The sequence below is a fragment of the Pipistrellus hanaki genome (assembly GCF_964339955.1).
Source record: "Pipistrellus hanaki genome assembly, chromosome: 14".
Classification (NCBI taxonomy): Eukaryota; Metazoa; Chordata; class Mammalia; order Chiroptera; family Vespertilionidae; genus Pipistrellus; species Pipistrellus hanaki.
In genome coordinates this window covers 5,719,890-5,731,408 of record NC_140516.1, presented here as the reverse complement: position 1 = coordinate 5,731,408, position 11,519 = coordinate 5,719,890, and the positions used below count along the sequence as shown (strand labels likewise).

The following is an 11,519-nucleotide window of genomic DNA, read 5'->3' as shown; positions in this document are numbered from 1 at the left end:
CGAATAAGTATTCTAAAACTAAAAATCGCTAGATATAAAGTGAAAAGTGCAACAGATGGGTTTAAGAAAAGGCTGCATGTACTAAAAAAGAGAACATCAATGAACTGGAAGACAGGGCTGTAGAAACTATATAAACTGAAGCACAGAGAGAATGACTTAAAAAACACTGGAGCCTTTATTTATTTATTTATTTATTTATTTATTTATTTATTTGTTTATTTTTAAATACATTTTATTGATTTTTTACAGAGAGGAAGGGAAAGGGATAGAGAGTTAGAAACATCGATGAGAGAGAAACATCAATCAGCTGCCTTCTGCACACTTCCCACTGGGGATGTGCCCGCAACCAAAGTACATGTCCTTTACTGGAATCGAACCTGGGACCCCTGAGTCTGCAGGCCGATGCTCTATCCACTGAGCCAAACCAGCCAGGGATGGAGGCTCTTTTTAGAGAAATAAATAAGGACTGGTGTAGTGAAGAGAACATGCATGGGCTTGGAACTGGCCAGGCCGGGACTGGAAACATGACTGTAATGTGTCGAGGTAATTCATTTAACTTCTGTGACTTCAGTTCCCTGACTTCCAGGTGGGGACATTAGGGAGAAAGGCACACATTACCTTAAACAGTCAAATTCAAAGAGATAAATCAATGTTTTTCTTCTGAATCCCAGCCTAGGACCTCTCCCTATAGCAATGCCACAGGCCAGGCAGTGGATGTGCTGCTGCTTTTTTGCTGGTTCATTCCTGGGCTGTGTTTGGGCTGACATGTTCATAAAGTGACATTTCAGTACTTTCAGAAGTGGAATCTGGAAAATTGTGATGTCCTGATTGCGGGGAAAAAGCAAAGACCCCCGAATCTTGCAACCGGTTCTTAGTAGGTCAAGTCAGCAGGTTTCCTGAACCTCCATCACACACAGGAAAGTAGACGTTAGAGTGCTAGGTTCACAGAGTTTGAAGTTCACAGTCTCTCCCTTCCAGCAGCATCCACTGCATATGAAGTTGAAGCTTACAGGAGCAGCCACATCCATCTCCATACCTTTCCCTCCTCTGGATCAAGGGTATCACCCATTGCCCATCATCACACTAACTTCCCGAGACACAGGATAGATATTCTCGATCCTTCATTTATTCTGAGAAAACAAGCCCAGTGTCACTAACTAAGCAGCTGAAGTGAATGTGGGTGAAAGCACTTTTATAGCAGTTTCCCACCCAGCTGCCCCTTGTCTCAGAAACACAGGCCGTCTGCCGAGGCCATCAGCCTGCCTGGGCACAGCCCCTCAGAGGTGAGGTTCTCATATCCTATGGGGTGGCCTCCTCACCTCCTGTGAAGACAGGAGTACCCAGCTAAGTGTCAGCAGAAACCCAGGAAGAAGACAGATCTCCCAGTTTTCCTAAAAACAGGTGCGATGAAGGAGGAAAGACCCGCTTGTCAGATTCCAGACCCACCCGGGAAGGCCTGTGGGGGCCTGACACCTCAGTGTTGACAGCCCTCAAAAGACAAGTTCCCATTCATTCCGTCGGCAGACATTTATTGAGCACCAACACGGTGCCAGGCGCTGTTCCAGAGCCCAGAATATCTCCAGGGAGTAAGACAGACCCAGTCCCTGCTTTAATGGATCCACCACACTGTGACGAGGTGACCCCCTAACGCTCTGGGTACAGGGACAAGAATTCCTGACTTACTAAGCAAACCTGGAGAGACAGAACTTTCCAGATGGAAGCTGGGAGAAAAACTTAGCCCATGGTCTGAGCGTGCCACTCATAATGACCTGATGTCCAATGTTCTTTCCTTCTTCCCGTCCGGCCCATAAAGATAAGGGGAAACTTCCAAATACTGAGCATCAGCTTGGCGGTGCAGAGGAGTCTCGGTGACAGAGCAGGGGGGATTTGGAGGATCAGGGTTTGTTGATCCCGCCCTTTGGTCCTGGCAGGGCTCAGCTCTGCGTGGGCACTGGCAGGGCTGTGTTACTCCTGTTGCTCGTGGTTGAGTGTTACTGTTAGAAAGCTCTTCCTCTCACAGAGCGAAAAGCTGCCTCCCTACACCTTCTGTTCCAGCTCTGGCCCTATTTCTGTGTCTGGGATGGCGTGGAGCCAATCTGTCTTCCCAGGCTCCTCCTAGAGCACCAGAGGGTCTGCAAAACACAGGGCAACGATGAGGCGCGCCCCTGTTCGGGGGGATTTGATGTAGCCGAGAAAGAATGTCATAGACCCGCCTGCTCCCCGCCACCCAGAGTGCCTCTGACCTCACCCGGAGGCTCAGCATCGGGGACCCTTGGCATGTGGGGCCTTTGGCTCCATCCTGACTCAATCCCTCGTCCAGCCAGAGGTCCTACTTTTCACGGTTCACGCGCTTTCTCCATGACTGTCGGCATGCTCCCAAAGATGGAAAGTGTTCCTCTTGTTTTTAGGTGGTGGAACCGGGTCAAACAGGATGACTGCAGGGCCCAGGGACGAATCGGGTGAGAGACAGAGGCAGCCCAGCCCAGTCTCTCCCCCTGGGCCCTGGTCCTCCCCAGGATGTCCCAGGGCTCCTGGGTGTGGCTTCCCATCACAGGCCCAGGCTCTTCTCTACAAAGGGCCCTCCTGCCAGATCCTATTTTGAGCCCTTATTGTGGGTGAAAGAACAGGAGCCCACGCCTGTCCTGCCGGCTGCTTGTGGCTCAGCACTCCGCGGGGCCTGGGTGTCTGCTGCCTCCCATTGTCCTTCCCACCACGAAGCCCGTGGCTCCATGGCAAGCCCATTGTGTGCTGGGCCAGCAGCCAGGCTCGCTCTGCGCTAGACGGTGCCATGTCCCCACTTTCCTGGAATTCAAGGAGTAAGAATAAAATTGACTCCTTATTCACTCCCCAATTATTTCCAGCTTCATTTTCAGGCTCCCCCCACGGTATTGTTTTCTCAGGAACTATGAAGCAATGAAACGATTAAACAATTCCAACACTATGCACGGACTGTTTATCAAGAAAACAATAATAGAAAACGATCCTGAAAATTCGCCCAGTGAAAATCTCAGCGTGGGGAGCAGGGGAAGGAAATGGCCATGGGGAGGGTCAGGTTTCCCCCAAACTCACCGCTGGACCGGGGCTGGGGCGGAGCTCCCAGAGGCTCCCACGAACACACCGCACGGGCGGGGGGTGTCCTGCCGTCTGCGTAGGGCTCTTCTAAGAACCAGAACGATTCAGATTTCCTTTTAGATAACGTACGAAGGACTTTTAAATGTCCCCACTCCCTCAGGGGAGAGATTTCAAACTCCGTCCTCACTGGTATGGATGGGTTTTTGGGTATTGGGGATATTAGTTCAGCATGATTTCATTTGTGGGTTTGGTTGAGGAGAGCAGCACAGACGCCCGACTTGGTTGAAGGGAGAGAGAGACGAACAGAGAGAAGCCTGGGCCCTGGTCCTTCCCCCGTGTCCTCCCAGCCTCCCGGCCAGCAGAGCCTGGAGGCAGTTGTTTGCTGAGCAGTGTTTTGTTGGTGCTGGGTATGCTCCTGCCCACTTCCCCCCTGTGTTTGTGCCCGTCAGCATCTCAGTCCAAGGGTAACCTAAGGTGGGAAACAGGGCGGGTCCCAGGGCCCTCTGCTCTTGGGCACCTCTTCTAGGCACCGCTCAGAGCGCAGGGCGAGTGCAGGGGCCACGCTGGGCCCGGTCACTGCACAGAGCTTGCTGACTCCCCACCGCAGCCACCGCCTTGGCTTGGAATGCTGGGATACTCAGAGCTCCAGGGCGAGCAGGCCTGACACCAGAGTGTAGAGGAGGCTGGACTGGGCTGGGTGGGGCGTTTCTCTCCCTGCTGGTCCACCTGTGCTTAGCCTTTAGTGATGTGGCCCTGGGCACACGGCTCACAGGCCACAGCAAAGCAAAATGTGTGGTGTGCAGGGCCGGGGGAGTTTTCAGCTCACTCAGCTGATAGAAACCAAAGGGCCCTTCTAAAGCAGAAAAAGAGAGCGCTCACCTAGCAATGTAATCGGAGGCTTCTGGTCTTACCCGCCATCTGTAGTCATTCCAACCCGGCCCCGACTGGCTGGGTGGCCAAGGGTGGGGCCCAGCGACCATGGAAATACACATTTTCTCTGCAAATGTCCTCAGGTCTGGGCTTGGGGGACTGCAATGCTCAGCCGTCCATTCCAGGCAAGCCCAGACTGCCCGTGCCTTGTTCCTAGACCCTCAGGCTGCAGGCCGCTTTTCTCTAGTTAGGAGTGCAAACAGGGCTGGACACGGCTCTGAGCTTTTTAATTGGGCACCAGCTGATCTGCCCCAGCTTTCCCCTTTTACCCAAGTTCAGTTTCTAGCACGAGTGGGGAAATGTCTATTCACTGAGGCTGCATTTTCCATAGTTACAGAGCAAATCCCATTTTACAAGCCCAGGTTTGCTCACAGCATCATGAGGCCGCTGCAGCCAGGCTTCCTTCCAGCTGCTGGGGAGGCGGGAAAGCGATGAAGGGCCTGGTGGGGAGGCCAGGTTTCCCGCTCAGGAGGGAAGGGGGTCATAGGGCCTGGATGGACTTCGAGGGGCCGCGCTAAGTGAAACAAGCCAGCCAGGAAAGGACCAATACTGTGTGCTTTCACTCATATGAGGCACTTAGAGGAGTTAAATGATAGAGACAGAGAGTCCAATGGTGGTTACTGGATAGGGAGGGGAAGTGGGGGTGGAGGGAGAATGTGGATTTCCTGTTTCAGTTTGGAAGATGGGAAAGTTCAGGAGATGGAAAGCGGTGAAGGTGGCATGACCGTGTAAATACACTTTCCACGTCTATACTGTACATTAAGGGTGGTTATGATGCTACATTTTGTGTTATGTGTGTTTGTCCAAACTTAAACAAAGAGGGGGATTCAATGCAGCATGGAAAATGCATCAGGGCCCCGAGTCCCAGCCCTGCAGCCCAGGAGGCTCCTGCTCTCACTGTCTCACTGGGTGATGCCAACCTGTGCTCCTCAGATGCCAGGGGTGTTGACCCATATTCTGGCGAAGACAATGGCTGCATCACTATCGCAGGCAGAACTGGGTTTGGTGCTCCATGTTTGGGCCTTAACCTCCGCTGCCGATCATTGTGCAGGTGTAGCCTTTAGGCTTCTCTTAATTCCTTTCTGGTTCTTTCATTCATCCTCTGGCCACCTTTCCCTGGGAACCGGTTTGGGGGCAGCACGTGTTAGGAAATGCCAAGGTCCAGGTGGCAAGGAATGTGGGGTGTGACATGTTTACCCCTTAGTGGCTGCAAGCAATTGGATTCTGAGCTTTTCCTCTGTTCCTGAGAGACAAGCTGAGCTTTCCTAGATGAGGCTGTAGAGTGCAAAGCACATGTCCCCAGGCTCCTGCAAGGAGACTGCAGATAAAATTCTTCACTGCTTCATCTGAATAAGCTACCCCCCTCCTTCCCCTGCCCCTCACCCTCCCTGGCCCCAGGGGTAGTGTGGCTGAGTGGTGGCAGGGCCCTGGACACTTCTCCCTGCCCACACAGGGAGCAGGCTGCAGCCTCCCAGCTCCACGTTGGTGACACGCGCCCAGCATAAACCTTCCTAATGCACTGGCCACAGGGCCTCGCTTCAGCTGTTGGAGCCAGAAAAGCCCTCGGCGAGCCTCCGTGGGAACTGGCTCCGCTCAAGTGCAGAACGGCTTCTCGGAGAAAGAACAGCCTGTGAAGCAGGGAAGGCAGCCTGCGCTCCTGCCGCCCCGTCGGGCTGGGGTCCCGGCGGGTGTCTTGGGATCCCGCTGGCTGATGAAGTTGTGTCTGCTGCGGACTCGCCTAAGCCAGAGGAGCCGGTTAGCCATGACACAGACAAAATAGGAAACACACTTTTTTTGGTAGCGGTAGGCAACGGTGCTTTTGTTGGCTTTTGTCGGCAAACCTTAAACCCTTCACCTTTTGAAAATGTGCAGAATAGAAACATTTGTATTTCGTGTGAACCTCACTTTCCCAATTCACAAAGGCCAGCTCCAGAAGTCCCAAAACCCCAAGTTCAACTTTTGACAGGAATATTGGTGCGGAGCCAGAAGGTTGTAAGAGTTTATATTCTTCTCTGGACTAAAGGCCCGTGGGGACAGTGGGGGCTGCTGTTTATTTTTCTGGCTCAAAGAGCAGAGCCTCCAATATAATACAAAATAGGTAATATAATAAAAAGACTTTATAAATCAGAAACGCTGTCTGGTTAGGCTTATGCTCTGTCAACTCTGAAATACACATCAGGAACCCTTGCTGACTTCATTTCCTCTTGGTTTCTCCATCAGCGCGCTGCCCCAGTCTCTCCCCAGTTTGTTTTCCTGAATTCCCCAGCCCATCCTGCACCAGGTCAGCGCCGCTGCAATTACCAGTGAACCTTGCCTTTGTCTGCCGTGTGGCTCGGAGGAGCGTGTTTTCCTTCCTTCTCCTGGCGGAGTGCAGGGGACAGGCCGAGCCGCGGCCTGCACAGCTGGCTGACCCAGGGCGCATCCGTCACCGGTGACAGGGAGGTCACCGTCTCACAGCGGCACCTCACTCATAAGACTGGCTTTCCCGCCCTGGCGGACCTGCCTCTGGGAAATGGTGCGGTGCGTAAGGGACAGTCACCTGGGAAGGAGGGACGCCTGGCGTGCCAAGTCTGCGTCAGGGTCACCCACGTGCCATTTGGCGTGAGGACAATGAGACGCAGGCAGGAAAGCCATTTGCCTGGGTCACTGATCGGGGAGCGTGATGGAGTCTGGCTCCTCCGCTGGTAAGAGAACCGTGAGAACAGCTACCCCACTGAGGCGTGGTGGGCGCTCCTTCCCTGCCGGAGGCTCCGCTTCCTCATCACTCCTCTCCCGGCACAGGGACCCCTGTGCTTGGTGGTCATCCTGGTGGGAATGTCTCTCCACATGAATCTCAAATCTGCCCCATCTTTGATTGCCAATCACTGGCTCTAATTCTGTTGTCTGAAATGAAATAGGATATGTACATTCTTTCTTCTAGGTCAGTGGTCGGCAAACTCATTAGTCAACAGAGCCAAACATCAACAGTACAACGATTGAAGTTTCTTTGGAGAGCCAAATTTTTTAAACTTAAACTTCTTCAAATGCCACTTCTTCAAAATAGACTTGCCCAGGCCATGGTATTTTGTGGAAGAGCCACCTTCAAGGAACCAAAGAGCCACATGTGGCTCTCCAGCTGCAGTTTGCTGACCACAGTTCTAGGAGATGGCTCATCAAACATCTTGAGGCTTCTAGACTATTCTCCTCTTGCAGATTAACCACATTTCTTTGATACTTTATTAAACTTCCTAGACACTTCTATCTTTTCTTTTTTGTGTGTGTTTGAGAGGAAAGAAGGTGGAAAGAGGGAAGCATCAATTGGCTGCCTCCTGCAGGGGGTGTTCCAGGTATTGTGCCAGCTCTACAGGCATGTACCCTAAGCAGGAGTCAACAGGTTACCTCTGGGTGCATGGGTCAACCAACTGAGCCACACGGGCCAGGGTGAGCATCACTCTTAAAACATCATGTTTGCCGAAACCGGTTTGGCTCAGTGGATAGAGCGTCGGCTTGGGGACTGAAGGGTCCCGGGTTCGATTCTGGTCAAGGGCATGTACCTTGGTTGTGGGCATATCCCCAGTAGGGGGTGTGCAAGAGGCAGCTGATTGATGACTCTCTCTCATTGATGTTTCTAACTCTCTATCTCTCTCCCTTCCTCTCTGTACAAAAATCAATAAAATATATTTAAAAAAATACAACCCAAAAAACATCATGTTTGACATGGATCATATTTCAGACAGTGATCTAACCAGTGTGGTTAAAGATGCCCCGTACCATGTGACTCATGTTGGGCATACACATTAAACTTACACACCTATAGGTCCTCTTTGTTTTTTTAGTTTTTTAAACATCAACCATTATCCTTATTTATTTATTCAACTATTTATTTCTTGACCTTATCAGTCCTAAAAAAATGACCATTTAAAATATAATTCAACCATATGTAAAAATATTAATTGAAGAAACTAACAAAAATATATAATGCATACACAAAAATAGAAAAATGCAAAAGTGACCCTCTTGGTAGGTAAACTGCAACCCAGGAGATCCTGTAACCCTGCTAGAGATGGGCCACACATTTGGCTTTGAGTTTCCTAGTAACAAGTGGAAATATGAAAACATCATCATTTATGTGCCAGAGTATACATAAATGGAACACCAGTCGGAGGCACAGGACAATCAAGGCTGTTTCTGGTGCTGAGATCAAAGGGAAACATTCTCCACTGGTCCTGACAGAGGCCACTGCGGGTGACACGGTCAACGACATCCCAGATCAAACAGTATGTTTCCTAAGGCTCTGGCTGCTTAAATGTCCTTGAACTGCTGCTGATCTTACGCCACGTCCGACACGGTGCTCTTTGGCAATTAACTTTTTTTAACCACATTTTGTCCCTGCTACATTTTAATGTGTAGTTTGGGAATTTTTATTTAATACAAGGAAGAAGGAGAAACTGCATGGGGGCATCCAGGTCACTCAATGTGATAGAGTGCCTCTTAATTTTTTAAGTTCTATGATTGTTATCCCTTGGTTATTGGATCACATCATTATAATATTCTCCCAGAACCTTATTGCTGTTGTTGTTATTTAAAAAAATGCTTTGAGTTCAGTGATATTTTCAGGAACCTTTCTTTTCTGATATATAGAGCAAAGCAGGTCTAGCTGGAAACCTGTGTTTATGCTGGGCATCTGTCTCTTTAAGGGTAGAATAACTAGAATGTTCTTGAAGGCGTAGATGCCAGGTGTCTTGATGCAGGTGCCAGGAGAGAGCAAGGAAGGGATTGTTCCCATGCCTCAGCCTGAGAGGCCTTGGTGATGGGGAGAGAGAATAGTCGTGTGATGTTCTTGTGGTCAGCACTGAGACTGGGGTAACTCATCTTAATGACCTACTCAAACGCTGCTCAAAGGCACATCATGGTGAACTCAGTTGTTTAATAGCTCACCCTTGGATTTTGGCCTCTAACTGACTGGCTATGGCCGCCTCTTCTCCCCACCCCACCGCCCCCAGCAGAAGCCAGGTTCTCCATCACCCAATCCACTGACACTCTCAGCGCTGCTATGAGCAGCCAGTGAAGAGGAGGTTTGGTCCCAGGTGTGGAACAACTTCTCTTTGTCGTCCCAGATTGCTTTGCTTGGCTTTTCATTTCCTCACTGTCTGCCTGCATATGCATGGGTCATCCTGATACACTCTCTCCCTCTTAATTTTAATATCACTCACATCTGAAAGCATTGTGTCCTCTCTCAGGCAAGCTGCCACCCTTTAGTTTAGTGAATTCTAGCTCTGTCAGTCAGTCTAAACCTTTTTCCATCTCCATGATTCTCTGAACACCTAACAAATTGTGTAGTTAGTGAAGGTTAGTAAATTTAGTAAATTCTTTTGAAGAGACTGCAGTTCCAGCCACTATTTCAGAGATAGCTATAGATAGATAGGTAGATAGATAGATAGATGATAGATAGATGGATAGATAGATAGATAGATAGATAGGCTAGATAGATAGATAGATGGATGGATAAGGATAAATAGATAAGGGAACTTTATTTGTGGAATTTTGTCCCAACCTGGTAAACAAGTTAACATTTGAGTTCAGACTCAGGGTGCTCCCCTCCAAACCAATGCCCCAATTTTCCAATGAAAATGTACAAGACTTTATATTTCATTCTGTATGTAAGGCCCCAGAGGCACAAATCATTAAGACAATTTCCCAACTCAGGCTGAGGGAAAAACAAAACTCCAGCATATCTGGGTCTGGTCTATAAAGTCTAATCAGATCCAATTTCCAGTCTTGAACTGGGTCTTAGAATTCCCAACTAGCAAGAGTAAACAGTGACCAATTCCAAAGATCGGAGGAGAGAGAAAGGGTCTACGTGTCGGAGAACCAGCGGGAGAATTCGCCCAGTGTGTTGGAGAAGCCCACCTGAAATGAGCCCTGAGGCCCAGGAGTGTGTGTGCCTGGCTGTTCTCGGGTCTGTACTTCCTGCTGCAGAAAACAGGGCAAGAGCAGGAACAATATTAGAAAGTTTAGGAGCAGCGTCAACCTAAAAACATCATGCAAGCACACAAACAGTACTATTTCTGGAGTTGAAAACACATCTGTACATATAGTATCACATGAAATTACTACACAGCTCTGTGATGTAGGAGTGGTAACAGTAGCATGATCTCTATTTCCCAGACGATGAAAGTGAAGTTTGTAGAGTGTAAGATATGTTTGCAACCAGAGCCTTGAACCAGATACTTGAGACTTATGTGGCCTCATCACCTTTGACCCAATACCCCGGGTCAGGCCAGGACTGCCTGACACCAAATTTGGCCTGTCATGCTCCTTCTTGGCCTGTAGTGTACCTTCACCTTGATGGTGGTCACATTGGGAAACACTGGGGCTCCCAGAAGCAGCTGCCTCAGCTTTGAAGAATGGGTTGTGGGACTCCTGGTAGCTGTCCACCTGGAGGAATGGGTGAGGGGGGTAATTTTTTTAGAAGATGACTTGTTCTTTGTTATTATTGGCACTCCTGGCACTAAACTCATTTCAGCTGAGTAAGCACTGGTGACTCATTCTAAGAGCACCATAGACTTATCTCACACTGAGTGGAACTGTTAAGGGTTATTGAGTGTTCTCTTCATGGCCCCTCAAGATCTGTGAAATAAATCTCTGTCACCGGCAAATACTCTGAGGGCCTTTCAGTCTCCACGCCCCACTAAAATGTCACAGTATGGCAGGAAGGCATGGCTCCTCCTGTTAGGGAGGCTCCATAGAGCAAACCAATGATGTATGCAAACAAGCTGGAGGCTTCACCAGGATTTCTGTGAAAATACATAGACTTGCATCCAGCATTGCCTTTGTGTGTTAGCATGAAAACCATCCTGATTTGCAGGTCTAAGCATCTAGTAGATGCATGGGATCATTGGAGGCCCCCCAAAATAGAAGGCTGACTTTAGGGACTCTCTTTGTATGGAGGGGCTGCTGCCTAGAACTTCTCTTCCCAAGGAGCTCAGTTCCTCAGAGCAGCCATTGCAGGGGACGATCTGCTATGGGGGCAGCACACTGGCCTTCATTCTCCCTCTCAGCCTTCAGGCCTGGAAACACTATGTTGGGAGTTTGACCAGATCTTTCTGATTGCTGTTTTATAGACAAAAGAAGTTGAAGCCTAGAATGCATTTCTTTCTAAAGTAAAATAAAATCAAGGTGGGAGGCATTGGAAGAGAGAAGGCCACCTCTAAATGGGCATTGCACCACTGGAGTGACCGCAGAGGGCCAGAGACAAGAGTGATGCCCTCTGAGTTGGTGATGAATTTGGAATGGACATGAGTATGGGCCACAGGAACGGAGAGCTGAGTGAGCAAAGGGCCACCCTGGTTGTCATGACTGAGTGGGGAGACGTCAGAGATTGAGGTGCTTGCAGGGTGAGCAGGATCAGCATCTGCTGTGCTTGGGCACTATCTCAGCCAGGGTGGCCAGCAGTGAAGTTGGCATCTGAAAGGAATGGGAGCTGTCTGGAGAGGTGGGCACGCTGTCTGACTGGGCTTAAGGCAGTGGTTCTCAGC

General features: G+C 49.7%; 1 long non-coding RNA gene across 1 annotated transcript; it reads right to left on the bottom strand.

The window, feature by feature from the left end:
- Window positions 1-212: 212 nt before the first annotated feature.
- LOC311632324 lies at window positions 213-6,503 on the bottom strand. Its single transcript, XR_014796768.1, has 3 exons — window positions 5,200-6,503; window positions 3,070-3,159; window positions 213-2,802 (listed from the first exon to the last, which is right to left on the bottom strand). It is a non-coding gene; the product is annotated as an uncharacterized lncRNA (long non-coding RNA).
- Between the last annotated feature and the right edge of the window lie 5,016 nt (window positions 6,504-11,519).